Below are 17,185 nucleotides of genomic sequence, written 5' to 3'. Positions count from 1 at the left end.
TTCTGCTCCTGGGAGGGAGCTGCTTGGTGCACTCTCTTACCCTTTCCTTTGCCTCGGGGCAGATATGACTGTCCTTTTGCCCGCTTGTTCTTATAGGAACGAAAGGACTGCGGCTGAAAAGACGGTGTCTTTTTCTGTTGGGAGGGGACCTGTGGTAAAAAGGTGGATTTCCCGGCTGTTGCCGTGGCCACCAAATCCGATACACCGACCCCAAATAATTCCTCCCCTTTATACGGCAATACTTCCATATGCCGTTTGGAATCCGCATCACCTGACCACTGTCGCGTCCATAAACTTCTTCTGGCAGATATGGACATCGCACTTACTCTCGATGCCAGAGTGCAAATATCCCTCTGAGCATCTCGCATATAAAGAAAAGCATCCTTTAATTGCTCTATAGTCAATAAAATACTGTCCCTATCCAGGGTATCAATATTTTCATTCAGGGAATCCGACCAAACCACCCCAGCACTGCATATCCATGCTGAGGCGATGGCTGGTCGCAGTATAACACCAGTATGAGTGTATATACTTTTCAGGGTAGTTTCCAGCCTCCTATCAGCTGGATCCTTGAGGGCGGCCGTTTCAGGAGACGGTAACGCCACTTGTTTTGATAAGCGTGTGAGTGCCTTATCCACCCTAGGGGGTGTTTCCCAGCGCGCCCTAACCTCTGGCGGGAAAGGGTATAACGCCAATAACTTCTTTGAAATTAGCAGTTTTTTTATCGGGGTTAACCCACGCTTCATCACACACTTCATTCAATTCCTCTGATTCAGGAAAAACTACAGGTAGTTTTTTCAGACCCCACATAATACCCCTTTTTGTGGTACTTGCAGTATCAGAGATATGCAAAGCCTCCTTCATTGCCGTGATCATATAACGTGTGGCCCTACTGGAAAATACGTTTGTTTCTTCACCGTCGACACTAGATTCGGTGTCCGTGTCTGGGTCTGTGTCGACCGACTGAGGTAAAGGGCGTTTTACAGCCCCTGACGGTGTCTGAGACGCCTGGACAGGTACTAACTGGTTTGCCGGCCGTCTCATGTCGTCAACTGATTTTTGTAACGTGCTGACATTATCACGTAATTCCATAAACAAAGCCATCCATTCCGGTGTCGACTCCCTAGGGGGTGACATCACCATTACCGGCAATTGCTCCGCCTCCACACCAACATCGTCCTCATACATGTCGACACACACGTACCGACACACAGCAGACACACAGGGAATGCTCTTATCGAAGACAGGACCCCACTAGCCCTTTGGGGAGACAGAGGGAGAGTTTGCCAGCACACACCCAAGCGCTATAAATATATAGGAACAACCTTATATAAGTGTTGTTTCCTTTATAGCAGCTTAATATATCAATATCGCCAAAAAAGTGCCCCCCCTCTCTGTTTTTTTACCTTGTTTCTGTAGTGCAGTGCAGGGGAGAGTCCTGGGAGCCTTCCTCGCAGCGGAGCTGTGCAGGAAAATGGCGCTGTGTGCTGAGGAGATAGGCCCCGCCCCCTATTTCGGCGGGCTCTTCTCCCGGTGTTTGTGAGACCTGGCAGGGGTTAAATACATCCATATAGCCCCAGGGGCTATATGTGATGTATTTTTAGCCAGAACAAGGTATTATCATTGCTGCCCAGGGCGCCCCCCCCCAGCGCCCTGCACCCTCAGTGACCGCTGGTGTGAAGTGTGCTGACAACAATGGCGCACAGCTGCAGTGCTGTGCGCTACCTCATGAAGACTGAAAAGTCTTCTGCCGCCGGTTTCTGGACCTCTTCACTTTTCGGCATCTGCAAGGGGGTCGGCGGCGCGGCTCCGGGACCGGACTCCATGGCTGGGCCTGTGTTCGATCCCTCTGGAGCTAATGGTGTCCAGTAGCCTAAGAAGCCAATCCATCCTGCACGCAGGTGAGTTCACTTCTTCTCCCCTAAGTCCCTCGATGCAGTGAGCCTGTTGCCAGCAGGACTCACTGAAAATAAAAAACCTAATAACTTTTTCTAAGCAGCTCTTTAGGAGAGCCACCTAGATTGCACCCTGCTCGGACGGGCACAAAAACCTAACTGAGGCTTGGAGGAGGGTCATAGGGGGAGGAGCCAGTGCACACCACCTAGTCCTAAAGCTTTTATTTTTGTGCCCTGTCTCCTGCGGAGCCGCTAATCCCCATGGTCCTGACGGAGTCCCAGCATCCACTAGGACGTCAGAGAAATGGCGCTTGTGTGCTGAGGACATAGGCTCCGCCCCCTTCTCGGCGGCCTTTCTCACGCTTTTTTAAGGAAAAACTGGCAGGGGTTAAATGCATCCATATAGCCCAGGAGCTATATGTGATGTATTTTTAGCCATCTAAGGTGTTTTTATTGCGTCTCAGGGCGCCCCCCCCCAGCGCCCTGCACCCTCAGTGACCGGAGTGTGAAGTGTGCTGAGAGCAATGGCGCACAGCTGCAGTGCTGTGCGCTACCTTATTGAAGACAGGACGTCTTCTGCCGCCGATTTTCCGGACCTCTTCAGTCTTCTGGCTCTGTAAGGGGGCCGGCGGCACGGCTCTGGGACCTATCCATGGCTGGGCCTGTGATCGGTCCCTCTGGAGCTAATGTCCAGTAGCCTAAGAAGCCCAATCCACTCTGCACGCAGGTGAGTTCGCTTCTTCTCCCCTTAGTCCCTCGATGCAGTGAGCCTGTTGCCAGCAGGTCTCACTGAACATAAAAAAACCTAATTTAAACTATTACTCTAAGCAGCTCAGGAGAGCCCCCTAGATTGCACCCTTCTTGTTCGGGCACAAAAATCTAACTGAGGCTTGGAGGAGGGTCATAGGGGGAGGAGCCAGTGCACACCAGCTAGTCATAAAGCTTTTACTTTTGTGCCCAGTCTCCTGCGGAGCCGCTATTCCCCATGGTCCTTTCGGAGTTCCCAGCATCCACTAGGATGTCAGAGAAAACTATTATCTCTCCCCCTAAGTGAGGGTGAACTGCTGGTTAGGGACCCTTACAGCTGTCCCACTACTTGTGTGAGCAGCGATGCCTATGCAAACACAATAGCAAACAAAACAAAATGAATAATTTTCACTTACAAAAGTGTCTATAAACAGTACTAATGGCTGAATGCTTTGTCAGGTCAGCTTAATGCACTACCAGCGATCTCCCCCCTCAGCTTATGCAGTGAAGCTGATTGGCGGTCCGTGGCAGCAGTAAGAGCTGTCTGCGGCCAGGGAGCAGTGAGGGCGAGCCGCGGCAGCCGTGACGCTGCGGGCTTGTTAGGGAGTGACGGCGGCCAGTTGCAGCACTAGCTGTATGAGCTGTCCGCGGCTTGTTAGGGAAAGACCTGTCCCCCTGCTTTTTTACCTGGGGGAGCGGCAGGCGCCCAGCGGCGGCAATGTGGCTGACCGTGGCTGGGCAGGGTGCACACAACAGGATATCTGAAATCCCACACATGGCGGGGCGGCAGCATGAGCTGACCGCCCCACTCCCCAGTAAACCTGCACAATGTAAAACAGAGCGGCGGCAGTGTGAGCTGCCTGTCCGCTCCTTACCTGTGACCCACTGTGGAAAGTAAGTGGAGGCTCTGACAGGGCTTCTACATTCAAGCGCTGTCCAGCTCCTGCAGCCTTAGGCTGAATCAGCTAAAGCTGATATAGGTCTTTGGCGGTGCTCCTCTGATTGAGCGCCGACAAGCCTCTGCTGCACTACGGCAGCACACACAGACCCGGACCCACGCTTCTTAATAAGCTGGGAAGGGCTGTGGTTAAAAATGAAAAAGTAAAAATTTAAATTAAAAAGTCTGGAGTCCAGTCCAGAATTATCGTGCTATCCCATGAAGGCACAAAAAACACTGAGGCATTTTCGGAGTATGGAGGGTTACACATTTAAATGTGCCTATCCCTGCTATCGCACCATCCATATCCCAAGAGTACTCCAGTGACCCCTAGTGGATGAAAAAGAAATTTTGTTTTTGTTTCACTGTTATTTTACCCGCTTTAAGAGTGTTTGAAACTGCTGATGTATACGAGAGTGGTATCTAGGTATTGTTCTCTAGCTATATATGCTGAGGAACTGTGCTAGAACTTCAGCCTCATCCCTGGTGTGAGCAGGGACAGTATACTGATTTATCCAGCTCATAGCGAGAACGGGGTTCCTGGATACTCAATGGTACTGCGTATGAATGTTTAAATAAAGCAATTTTGAATTGATATACTGCGTTTCTTTAACTCAGTGCATCCAAAGAACCATGCTCCACTGGGAACACTATCTTCTCACTGTACGCACAGGTCACGAAGCGCTTCCCATCTCCTCACTGCACGCTCAGGTCACCGAACGCTTCCCATCTCCTCATTGCACGCTCAGGTCACCGAGCTCTTCCCACCTCATCACTGTATGCACAGGTCACGGAGCGCTTCCCATCTCCTCACTGCACGCTCAGGTCACCGAGCTCTTCCCACCTCATCACTGTACGCACAGGTCACGGAGCGCTTCCCATCTACTCACTGCACGCTCAGGTCACCGAGTTCTTCCCATCTCCTCACTGTACGCACAGGGCACCGAGCGCTTCCCATCTCCTCATTGCACGCTCAGGTCACCGAACTCTTCCCACCTCATCACTGCAGGCTCAGGTCACCGAGCTCTTCCCACCTCATCACTGTATACACAGGTCACCTAGTGCCATCTCATCACTGTATGCACAGGTCACGAGCTCTTCCCACCTCATCACTGTATGCACAGGTCACCTAGCGCTTCCCATCTCATCACTGTATGCACAGGTCACCTAGCGCTTCTCATCTCATCACTGTATGCACAGGTCACCTAGCGCTTCCCATCTCATCACTGTATACACAGGTCACCTAGTGCTTCTCATCTCATCACTGTATACACAGGTCACCTAGTGCTTCTCATCTCATCACTGTATACACAGGTCACCTAGTGCTTCTCATCTCATCACTGTATACACAGGTCACCTAGTGCTTCTCATCTCATCACTGTATACACAGGTCACCTAGTGCTTCCCATCTCATCACTGTATACACAGGTCACCTAGTGCTTCTCATCTCATCACTGTATACACAGGTCACCTAGCGCTTCCCATCTCCTCACTGCACGCTCAGGTTACCGAACGCTTCCCATCTCCTCACTGTACGCACAGGTCACCGAGCTCTTCCCATCTCCTCATTGCACGCTCAGGTCACCGAGCTCTTCCCACCTCATCACTGTACGCACAGGGCACCGAGCGCTTCCCATCTCCTCACTGCACGCTCAGGTCACCGAACGCTTCCCATCTCCTCACTGCACGCTCAGGTCACCGAGCTCTTCCCATCTCCTCATTGCACGCTCAGGTCACCGAGCTCTTCCCACCTCATCACTGTACGCACAGGGCACCGAGCGCTTCCCATCTCCTCACTGTACGCACAGGTCACCGAGCTCTTCCCATCTCCTCACTGCACGCTCAGGTCACCGAGCTCTTCCCACCTCATCACTGTAGGCACAGGTCACGGAGCACTTCCCATCTCCTCACTGTATACACAGGTCACCTAGTGCTTCCCATCTCATCAATGTATACACAGGTCACCTAGTGCTTCCCATCTCATCACTGTATACACAGGTCACCTAGTGCTTCTCATCTCATCACTGTATACACAGGTCACCTAGTGCTTCCCATCTCATCACTGTATACACAGGTCACCTAGCGCTTCCCATCTCATCACTGTATGCACAGGTCACCTAGCGCTTCTCATCTCATCACTGTATACACAGGTCACCTAGTGCTTTCCATCTCATCACTGTATACACAGGTCACCTAGCGCTTCTCATCTCATCACTGTATACACAGGTCACCTAGCGCTTCTCATCTCATCACTGTATACACAGGTCACCTAGCGCTTCCCATCTCATCACTGTAGACACAGGTCACCTAGCGCTTCTCATCTCATCACTGTATACACAGGTCACCTAGTGCTTCTCATCTCATCACTGTATACACAGGTCACCTAGTGCTTCTCATCTCATCACTGTATACACAGGTCACCTAGTGCTTCTCATCTCATCACTGTATACACAGGTCACCTAGTGCTTCTCATCTCTCATCTCATCACTGTATACACAGGTCACCTAGTGCTTCCCATCTCATCACTGTATACACAGGTCACCTAGTGCTTCTCATCTCATCACTGTATACACAGGTCACCTAGTGCTTCTCATCTCATCACTGTATACACAGGTCACCTAGTGCTACTCATCTCATCACTGTATACACAGGTCACCTAGTGCTTCTCATCTCATCACTGTATACACAGGTCACCTAGTGCTTCCCATCTCATCACTGTATACACAGGTCACCTAGTGCTTCTCATCACTGTATACACAGGTCACCTAGTGCTTCTCATCTCATTACTGTATACACAGGTCACCTAGCGCTTCTCATCTCATCACTGTATACACAGGTCACCTAGTGATTCTCATCTCATCACTGTATACACAGGTCACCTAGTGCTTCTCATCTCATCACTGTATACACAGGTCACCTAGTGCTTCTCATCTCATCACTGTATACACAGGTCACCTAGTGCTTCTCACCTCATCACTGTATACACAGGTCACCTAGTGCTTCCCATCTCATCACTGTATACACAGGTCACCTAGTGCTACTCATCTCATCACTGTATACACAGGTCACCTAGTGCTTCCCATCTCATCACTGTATACACAGGTCACCTAGTGCTACTCATCTCATCACTGTATACACAGGTCACCTAGTGCTACTCATCTCATCACTGTATACACAGGTCACCAAGTGCTTCCCATCTCATCACTGTATACACAGGTCACCTAGTGCTTCCCATCTCATCACTGTATACACAGGTCACCTAGTGCTTCTCATCTCATCACTGTATACACAGGTCACCTAGTGCTTCCCATCTCATCACTGTATACACAGGTCACCTAGTGCTTCTCATCTCATCACTGTATACACAGGTCACCTAGTGCTTCTCATCTCATCACTGTATACACAGGTCACCTAGTGCTTCTCATCTCATCACTGTATACACAGGTCACCTAGTGCTTCTCATCTCATCACTGTATACACAGGTCACCTAGTGCTTCTCATCTCATCACTGTATACACAGGTCACCTAGTGCTTCCCATCTCCTCACTGTATACACAGGTCACCTAGTGCTTCCCATCTCATCACTGTATACACAGGTCACCTAGTGCTTCTCATCTCATCACTGTATACACAGGTCACCTAGTGCTTCCCATCTCATCACTGTATACTCATCTCATCACTGTATACACAGGTCACCTAGTGCTTCCCATCTCATCACTGTATACACAGGTCACCTAGTGCTTCTCATCTCATCACTGTATACACAGGTCACCTAGTGCTTCTCATCTCGTCACTGTATACACAGGTCACCTAGTGCTTCTCATCTCATCACTGTATACACAGGTCACCTAGTGCTTCTCATCTCATCACTGTATACACAGGTCACCTAGTGCTTCTCATCACTGTATACACAGGTCACCTAGTGCTTCTCATCTCATCACTGTGTACACAGGTCACCTAGTGCTTCTCATCACTGTATACACAGGTCACCTAGTGCTTCCCATCTCATCACTGTATACACAGGTCACCTAGTGCTTCTCATCTCATCACTGTATACACAGGTCACCTAGTGCTTCTCATCTCATCACTGTATACACAGGTCACCTAGTGCTTCTCATCTCATCACTGTATACACAGGTCACCTAGTGCTTCCCATCTCATCACTGTATACACAGGTCACCTAGTGCTTCTCATCTCATCACTGTATACACAGGTCACCTAGTGCTTCCCATCTCCTCACTGTATACACAGGTCACCTAGTGCTTCCCATCTCATCACTGTATACACAGGTCACCTAGTGCTTCTCATCTCATCACTGTATACACAGGTCACCTAGTGCTTCCCATCTCATCACTGTATACACAGGTCACCTAGTGCTTCTCATCTCATCACTGTATGCACAGGTCACCTAGTGCTTCTCATCTCATCACTGTATACACAGGTTACCTAGCGCTTCTCATCTCATCACTGTATACACAGGTCACCAAGTGCTTCCCATCTCATCACTGTATACACAGGTCACCTAGTGCTTCTCATCACTGTATACACAGGTCACCTAGTGCTTCTCATCTCATTACTGTATACACAGGTCACCTAGCGCTTCTCATCTCATCACTGTATACACAGGTCACCTAGTGATTCTCATCTCATCACTGTATACACAGGTCACCTAGTGCTTCTCATCTCATCACTGTATACACAGGTCACCTAGTGCTTCTCATCTCATCACTGTATACACAGGTCACCTAGTGCTTCTCACCTCATCACTGTATACACAGGTCACCTAGTGCTTCCCATCTCATCACTGTATACACAGGTCACCTAGTGCTACTCATCTCATCACTGTATACACAGGTCACCTAGTGCTTCCCATCTCATCACTGTATACACAGGTCACCTAGTGCTACTCATCTCATCACTGTATACACAGGTCACCTAGTGCTACTCATCTCATCACTGTATACACAGGTCACCAAGTGCTTCCCATCTCATCACTGTATACACAGGTCACCTAGTGCTTCCCATCTCATCACTGTATACACAGGTCACCTAGTGCTTCTCATCTCATCACTGTATACACAGGTCACCTAGTGCTTCCCATCTCATCACTGTATACACAGGTCACCTAGTGCTTCTCATCTCATCACTGTATACACAGGTCACCTAGTGCTTCCCATCTCATCACTGTATACACAGGTCACCTAGTGCTTCTCATCTCATCACTGTATACACAGGTCACCTAGTGCTTCCCATCTCATCACTGTATACACAGGTCACCTAGTGCTTCCCATCTCATCACTGTATGCACAGGTCACCTAGTGCTTCTCTCCTCATCACTGTATTCACAGGTCACCTAGTGCTTCCCATCTCATCACTGTATACACAGGTCACCTAGCGCTTCCCATCTCATCACTGTATACACAGGTCACCTAGTGCTTCCCATCTCATCACTGTATACACAGGTCACCTAGCGCTTCCCATCTCATCACTGTATACACAGGTCACCTAGTGCTTCCCATCTCATCACTGTATACACAGGTCACCTAGTGCTTCCCATCTCATCACTGTATACACAGGTCACCTAGCGCTTCCCATCTCATCACTGTATACACAGGTCACCTAGTGCTTCTCATCTCATCACTGTATACACAGGTCACCTAGTGCTTCTCATCTCATTACTGTATACACAGGTCACCTAGCGCTTCCCATCTCATCACTGTATGCACAGGTCACCTAGTGCTTCCCATCTCATCACTGTATACACAGGTCACCTAGTGCTTCCCATCTCATCACTGTATACACAGGTCACCTAGTGCTTCCCATCTCATCACTGTATACACAGGTCACCTAGCGCTTCCCATCTTATCACTGTATACACAGGTCACCTAGTGCTTCCCATCTCATCACTGTATACACAAGTCACCTAGCGCTTCCCATCTCCTCACTGCACGCTCAGGTTACCGAACGCTTCCCATCTCCTCACTGTACGCACAGGTCACCGAGCTCTTCCCATCTCCTCATTGCACGCTCAGGTCACCGAGCTCTTCCCACCTCATCACTGTACGCACAGGGCACCGAGCGCTTCCCATCTCCTCACTGCACGCTCAGGTCACCGAACGCTTCCCATCTCCTCACTGTACGCACAGGTCACCGAGCTCTTCCCATCTCCTCATTGCACGCTCAGGTCACCGAGCTCTTCCCACCTCATCACTGTACGCACAGGGCACCGAGCGCTTCCCATCTCCTCACTGCACGCTCAGGTTACCGAACGCTTCCCATCTCCTCACTGCACGCTCAGGTCACCGAACGCTTCCCATCTCCTCACTGCACGCTCAGGTCACCGAGCTCTTCCCACCTCATCACTGTATACACAGGTCACCTAGCGCTTCCCATCTCATCACTGTATACACAGGTCACCTAGCGCTTCCCATCTCATCACTGTATACACAGGTCACCTAGCGCTTCCCATCTCATCACTGTATACACAGGTCACCTAGTGCTTCTCTCCTCATCACTGTATTCACAGGTCACCTAGTGCTTCTCATCTCATCACTGTATACACAGGTCACCTAGTGCTTCTCATCTCATCACTGTATACACAGGTCACCTAGTGCTTCCCATCTCATCACTGTATACACAGGTCACCTAGTGCTTCCCATCTCATCACTGTATACACAGGTCACCTAGTGCTTCCCATCTCATCACTGTATACACAGGTCACCTAGTGCTTCCCATCTCATCACTGTATACACAGGTCACCTAGTGCTTCTCATCTCATCACTGTATACACAGGTCACCTAGCGCTTCCCATCTCATCACTGTATACACAGGTCACCTAGTGCTTCTCATCTCATCACTGTATACACAGGTCACCTAATGCTTCCCATCTCATCACTGTATACACAGGTCACCTAGTGCTTCTCATCTCATCACTGTATACACAGGTCACCTAGCGCTTCCCATCTCATCACTGTATGCACAGGTCACCTAGTGCTTCCCATCTCATCACTGTATACACAGGTCACCTAGCGCTTCCCATCTCATCACTGTATACACAGGTCACCTAGTGCTTCTCATCTCATCACTGTATACACAGGTCACCTAGTGCTTCCCATCTCATCACTGTATACACAGGTCTCATCTTATCACTGTATACACAGGTCACCTAGTGCTTCCCATCTCCTCACTGTATACACAGGTCACCTAGCGCTTCCCATCTCATCACTGTATACACAGATCACCTAGTGCTTCCCATCTCATCACTGTATACACAGGTCACCTAGTGCTTCTCATCTCATCACTGTATACACAGGTCACCTAGTGCTTCCCATCTCATCACTGTATACACAGGTCACCTAGTGCTTCCCATCTCATCACTGTATACACAGGTCACCTAGTGCTTCCCATCTCATCACTGTATACACAGGTCACCTAGTGCTTCTCACCTCATCACTGTATACACAGGTCACCTAGTGCTTCCCTTCTCATCACTGTATACACAGGTCACCTAGCGCTTCTCATCTCATCACTGTATGCACAGGTCACCTAGCGCTTCTCATCTCATCACTGTATGCACAGGTCACCTAGCGCTTCCCATCTCATCACTGTATACACAGGTCACCTAGCGCTTCCCATCTCATCACTGTATACACAGGTCACCTAGTGCTACTCATCTCATCACTGTATACACAGGTCACCTAGTGCTTCTCATCTCATCACTGTATACACAGGTCACCTAGTGCTTCCCATCTCATCACTGTATACACAGGTCACCTAGTGCTTCTCATCTCCTCACTGTATACACAGGTCACCTAGCGCTTCCCATCTCATCACTGTATACACAGGTCACCTAGTGCTTCTCACCTCATCACTGTATACACAGGTCACCTAGTGCTTCTCATCTCATCACTGTATACACAGGTCACCTAGTGCTTCTCATCTCATCACTGTATACACAGGTCACCTAGCGCTTCTCATCTCATCACTGTATACACAGGTCACCTAGCGCTTCTCATCTCATCACTGTATACACAGGTCACCTAGTGCTTCTCATCTCATCACTGTATACACAGGTCACCTAGTGCTTCTCATCTCATCACTGTATACACAGGTCACCTAGCGCTTCTCATCTCATCACTGTATACACAGGTCACCTAGTGCTTCTCATCTCATCACTGTATACACAGGTCACCTAGTGCTTCTCATCTCATCACTGTATACACAGGTCACCTAGTGCTTCTCATCTCATCACTGTATACACAGGTCACCTAGTGCTTCTCATCACTGTATACACAGGTCACCTAGTGCTTCCCATCTCATCACTGTATACACAGGTCACCTAGTGCTTCGCATCTCATCACTGTATACACAGGTCACCTAGTGCTTCTCATCTCATCACTGTATACACAGGTCACCTAGTGCTTCTCATCTCATCACTGTATACACAGGTCACCTAGCGCTTCTCATCTCATCACTGTATGCACAGGTCACCTAGTGCTTCTCATCTCATCACTGTATACACAGGTCACCTAGTGCTTCTCATCTCATCACTGTATACACAGGTCACCTAGTGCTTCTCATCTCATCACTGTATACACAGGTCACCTAGCGCTTCTCATCTCATCACTGTATACACAGGTCACCTAGCGCTTCTCATCTCATCACTGTATACACAGGTCACCTAGTGCTTCCCATCTCATCACTGTATACACAGGTCACCTAGTGCTTCTCATCTCATCACTGTATACACAGGTCACCTAGTGCTTCTCATCTCATCACTGTATACACAGGTCACCTAGTGCTTCTCATCTCATCACTGTATACACAGGTCACCTAGTGCTTCTCATCTCCTCACTGTATACACAGGTCACCTAGTGCTTCCCATCTCATCACTGTATACACAGGTCACCAAGTGCTTCCCATCTCCTCACTGTATACACAGGTCACCTAGTGCTTCTCATCTCATCACTGTATACACAGGTCACCTAGTGCTTCTCATCTCATCACTGTATGCACAGGTCACCTAGTGCTTCCCATCTCATCACTGTATACACAGGTCACCTAGTGCTTCCCACCTCATCACTGTATACACAGGTCACCTAGTGCTTCTCATCTCATCACTGTATACACAGGTCACCTAGTGCTTCCCATCTCATCACTGTATACACAGGTCACCTAGTGCTTCCCACCTCATCACTGTATACACAGGTCACCTAGTGCTTCTCATCTCATCACTGTATACACAGGTCACCTAGTGCTTCCCATCTCATCACTGTATGCACAGGTCACCTAGTGCTTCCCATCTCATCACTGTATACACAGGTCACCTAGTGCTTCTCATCTCATCACTGTATACACAGGTCACCTAGTGCTTCTCATCTCATCACTGTATACACAGGTCACGTAGTGCTTCTCATCTCCTCACTGTATACACAGGTCACCTAGTGCTTCCCATCTCATCACTGTATACACAGGTCACCTAGTGCTTCCCATCTCCTCACTGTATACACAGGTCACCTAGTGCTTCCCACCTCATCACTGTATACACAGGTCACCTAGTGCTTACCATCTCCTCACTGTATACACAGGTCACCTAGTGCTTCTCATCTCATCACTGTATACACAGGTCACCTAGTGCTTACCATCTTATCACTGTATACACAGGTCACCTAGTGCTTCTCATCTCATCACTGTATACACAGGTCACCTAGTGCTTCCCATCTCATCACTGTATACACAGGTCACCTAGTGCTTCTCATCTCATCACTGTATACACAGGTCACCTAGTGCTTCCCATCTCATCACTGTATACACAGGTCACCTAGTGCTTCTCATCTCATCACTGTATACACAGGTCACCTAGTGCTTCCCATCTCATCACTGTATACACAGGTCACCTAGTGCTTCCCATCTCATCACTGTATGCACAGGTCACCTAGTGCTTCCCATCTCATCACTGTATACACAGGTCACCTAGTGCTTCTCATCTCATCACTGTATACACAGGTCACCTAGTGCTTCCCATCTCATCACTGTATACACAGGTCACCTAGTGCTTCTCATCTCATCACTGTATACACAGGTCACCTAGTGCTTCTCACCTCATCACTGTATACACAGGTCACCTAGTGCTTCTCATCTCATCACTGTATACACAGGTCACCTAGCGCTTCTCATCTCATCACTGTATACACAGGTCACCTAGTGCTTCCCATCTCATCACTGTATACACAGGTCACCTAGTGCTTCTCATCTCATCACTGTATACACAGGTCACCTAGTGCTTCTCATCACTGTATACACAGGTCACCTAGTGCTTCTCATCTCATCACTGTATACACAGGTCACCTAGTGCTTCTCATCACTGTATACACAGGTCACCTAGTGCTTCTCATCTCATCACTGTATACACAGGTCACCTAGTGCTTCCCATCTCATCACTGTATACACAGGTCACCTAGTGCTTCCCATCTCATCACTGTATACACAGGTCACCTAGTGCTTCTCATCTCATCACTGTATACACAGGTCACCTAGTGCTTCCCATCTCATCACTGTATACACAGGTCACCTAGTGCTTCTCATCTCATCACTGTATACACAGGTCACCTAGTGCTTCTCATCTCATCACTGTATACACAGGTCACCTAGTGCTTCTCATCTCATCACTGTATACACAGGTCACCTAGTGCTTCTCATCTCATCACTGTATACACAGGTCACCTAGTGCTTCCCATCTCATCACTGTATACACAGGTCACCTAGTGCTTCCCATCTCATCACTGTATACACGTCACCTAGTGCTTCCCATCTCATCACTGTATACACAGGTCACCTAGTGCTTCTCATCTCATCACTGTATACACAGGTCACCTAGTGCTTCTCATCTCATCACTGTATACACAGGTCACCTAGTGCTTCTCATCTCATCACTGTATGCACAGGTCACCTAGTGCTTCTCATCTCATCACTGTATGCACAGGTCACCTAGTGCTTCTCATCTCATCACTGTATACACAGGTCACCTGGTGCTTCTCATCTCATCACTGTATGCACAGGTCACCTAGTGCTTCTCATCTCATCACTGTATACACAGGTCACCTAGTGCTTCCCATCTCATCACTGTATACACAGGTCACCTAGTGCTTCTCATCTCATCACTGTATACACAGGTCACCTAGTGCTTCCCATCTCATCACTGTATACACAGGTCACCTAGCGCTTCTCATCTCATCACTGTATACACAGGTCACCTAGTGCTTCCCATCTCATCACTGTATACACGTCACCTAGTGCTTCCCATCTCATCACTGTATACACAGGTCACCTAGTGCTTCTCATCTCATCACTGTATACACAGGTCACCTAGTGCTTCTCATCTCATCACTGTATGCACAGGTCACCTAGTGCTTCTCATCTCATCACTGTATACACAGGTCACCTAGTGCTTCTCATCTCATCACTGTATACACAGGTCACCTAGTGCTTCCCATCTCATCACTGTATACACAGGTCACCTAGTGCTTCTCATCTCATCACTGTATACACAGGTCACCTAGTGCTTCTCATCTCATCACTGTATGCACAGGTCACCTAGTGCTTCTCATCTCATCACTGTATACACAGGTCACCTAGTGCTTCCCATCTCATCACTGTATACACAGGTCACCTAGTGCTTCCCATCTCATCACTGTATACACAGGTCACCTAGTGCTTCCCATCTCATCACTGTATACACAGGTCACCTAGTGCTTCCCATCTCATCACTGTATACACAGGTCACCTAGTGCTTCCCATCTCATCACTGTATACACAGGTCACCTAGCGCTTCTCATCTCATCACTGTATACACAGGTCACCTAGTGCTTCCCATCTCATCACTGTATACACGTCACCTAGTGCTTCCCATCTCATCACTGTATACACAGGTCACCTAGTGCTTCTCATCTCATCACTGTATACACAGGTCACCTAGTGCTTCCCATCTCATCACTGTATACACAGGTCACCTAGTGCTTCTCATCTCATCACTGTATACACAGGTCACCTAGTGCTTCCCATCTCATCACTGTATACACAGGTCACCTAGCGCTTCTCATCTCATCACTGTATACACAGGTCACCTAGTGCTTCTCATCTCATCACTGTATACACAGGTCACCTAGTGCTTCCCATCTCATCACTGTATACACAGGTCACCTAGTGCTTCCCATCTCCTCACTGTATACACAGGTCACCTAGTGCTTCCCATCTCATCACTGTATACACAGGTCACCTAGTGCTTCTCATCTCATCACTGTATACACAGGTCACCTAGTGCTTCCCATCTCATCACTGTATACACAGGTCACCTAGTGCTTCTCATCTCATCACTGTATACACAGGTCACCTAGTGCTTCTCACCTCATCACTGTATACACAGGTCACCTAGTGCTTCTCATCTCATCACTGTATACACAGGTCACCTAGTGCTTCCCATCTCATCACTGTATGCACAGGTCACCTAGTGCTTCCCATCTCATCACTGTATACACAGGTCACCTAGTGCTTCCCATCTCATCACTGTATACACAGGTCACCTAGTGCTTCCCATCTCATCACTGTATGCACAGGTCACCTAGTGCTTCCCATCTCATCACTGTATACACAGGTCACCTAGTGCTTCTCATCTCATCACTGTATACACAGGTCACCTAGTGCTTCTCATCTCATCACTGTATACACAGGTCACCTAGTGCTTCTCATCTCATCACTGTATACACAGGTCACCTAGTGCTTCTCATCTCATCACTGTATACACAGGTCACCTAGTGCTTCTCATCACTGTATACACAGGTCACCTAGCGCTTCCCATCTCATCACTGTATACACAGGTCACCTAGTGCTTCTCATCTCATCACTGTATACACAGGTCACCTAGTGCTTCTCATCTCCTCACTGTATACATAGGTCACCTAGTGCTTCCCATCTCATCACTGTATACACAGGTCACCTAGTGCTTCTCATCTCATCACTGTATACACAGGTCACCTAGTGCTTCCCATCTCATCACTGTATACACAGGTCACCTAGTGCTTCCCATCTCATCACTGTATACACAGGTCACCTAGTGCTTCCCATCTCATCACTGTATACACAGGTCACCTAGTGCTTCTCATCACTGTATACACAGGTCACCTAGTGCTTCTCATCTCATCACTGTATACACAGGTCACCTAGCGCTTCTCATCTCATCACTGTATACACAGGTCACCTAGTGCTTCCCATCTCATCACTGTATGCACAGGTCACCTAGTGCTTCTCATCACTGTATACACAGGTCACCTAGCGCTTCCCATCTCATCACTGTATACACAGGTCACCTAGTGCTTCTCACCTCATCACTGTATACACAGGTCACCTAGTGCTTCCCATCTCATCACTGTATACACAGGTCACCTAGTGCTTCTCATCTCATCACTGTATACACAGGTCACCTAGTGCTTCCCATCTCATCACTGTATACACAGGTCACCTAGCGCTTCCCATCTCATCACTGTATGCACAGGTCACCTAGTGCTTCCCATCTCATCACTGTATACACAGGTCACCTAGTGCTTCCCATCTC

Source organism: Pseudophryne corroboree, chromosome 2 (genome assembly GCF_028390025.1).
Source record: "Pseudophryne corroboree isolate aPseCor3 chromosome 2, aPseCor3.hap2, whole genome shotgun sequence".
Classification (NCBI taxonomy): Eukaryota; Metazoa; Chordata; class Amphibia; order Anura; family Myobatrachidae; genus Pseudophryne; species Pseudophryne corroboree.
The sequence above is the reverse complement of the archived record's forward strand: the minus strand, read 5'-3'. Positions refer to the sequence as shown.